The 1,211-nt window shown below is 32.9% G+C and overlaps 1 protein-coding gene across 1 annotated transcript in view; it reads right to left on the reverse strand.

The window, feature by feature from the left end:
- Positions 1-1,211, reverse strand: part of CFTR (CF transmembrane conductance regulator) — a 180,504-nt gene that overhangs the window by 134,348 nt on the left and 44,945 nt on the right. The window lies entirely within an intron of this gene.

A 1,211-nucleotide genomic window follows, 5' to 3' on the forward strand; every position in this document is an offset into this window, starting at 1 on the left:
GCATTGAGGGAATACTTGAGTAGAGGTCCAATGTCCATCTGCTAAACCTTGATACTAAACCTATAAATATATGCACATAGATCTATTTCCCCAGCGTCATATATAAATTATATTTATATATGTACATGCCTGTATTTAGACCTCTATAAATGCCCTTTGCCTCCTAGTTCTTTCCTCTATTTCCTTTTACTTTCTTCTTGTCCCGCTATCATGTTCAGCCTTCATTTGGGTTTCAGTAATTCCTCTCAGTTACATCAAGCCCTACCAGGCCTCCAACACCCTCCTCACCATCGATTTTGAATCACTAATTGTTCCCTTATCCCTGGGTTTGTTAACACCCACTACCTTTCCCCTGCCTCCCCCTCTCCCACATCCCCCTGAAACCTTTGGCCCTGTTGTTTTCTACTCCAGATTGTTTATCCCACCTATCTGTGGTCTTTTTTATCACAGTAGGTTCTGTTGTAATGTCATCCATTTCATTTCCTACTCAAAATATTTGTATTTTCTCTTTCCTGTGTTAGGTTTGCCAGTGGTTTATCAATTTTGTTAATCGTTCTGATCAACCAATTTCTTGTCTTGTTGATTTTTTCTATAGTTTTGGTTTTTCTGATTCATTTATTTCTGTTCTAATCTTTTATTATTTCTTTTTTTCTAGTGTCTAGCATTTTTTATGACACTTATTGCGATAAACTGTCCTCTGTGTACTGTTTTTTGCTATATCCCAAAGATTTGGGTATGTTGTATTTTCATTCTCATTTGTTTTAAGCAATTTTTTCTTCTTGTGTTCTTTATTTCTTCAGTTAATTAGTAGTTTTTTAAGTGAAGTGTATTTGACTTTGGGAGATAAACTTTCCTTTGGTTGTTATCTAATTTATGGCATTGTGGTCTGAAAAAATTATTTGTAGTCTCTCAATATTTTAATATTCTGATGCTTGCTTTATGGTCTAAAATATGACTATTCTTGAGTAGATCCCAAGTACATTAGAAAAAATGTACAATGTGTTTTTGTTGGGTGATATATTCTATATATGTCCAAGAGATCAAATTATTTGATTTTTTGTTTAATTCTTCTGTATCTTTGTTGATTTTCTTTCTAGTTGAGCTATCTTTTCTCAAATGTGTTGAAATTTCCTAGTATTGTCATATTATAGTCTATTTGTTTCTCCATGTCTAAAAATTTTAGATAAATGTATGTTGAAGGTCTTTTATTT

The sequence above is a fragment of the Echinops telfairi genome, unplaced genomic scaffold (genome assembly GCF_000313985.2).
Source record: "Echinops telfairi isolate 266 unplaced genomic scaffold, ASM31398v2 ScPeMD7_23;HRSCAF=83, whole genome shotgun sequence".
Classification (NCBI taxonomy): domain Eukaryota; kingdom Metazoa; phylum Chordata; class Mammalia; order Afrosoricida; family Tenrecidae; genus Echinops; species Echinops telfairi.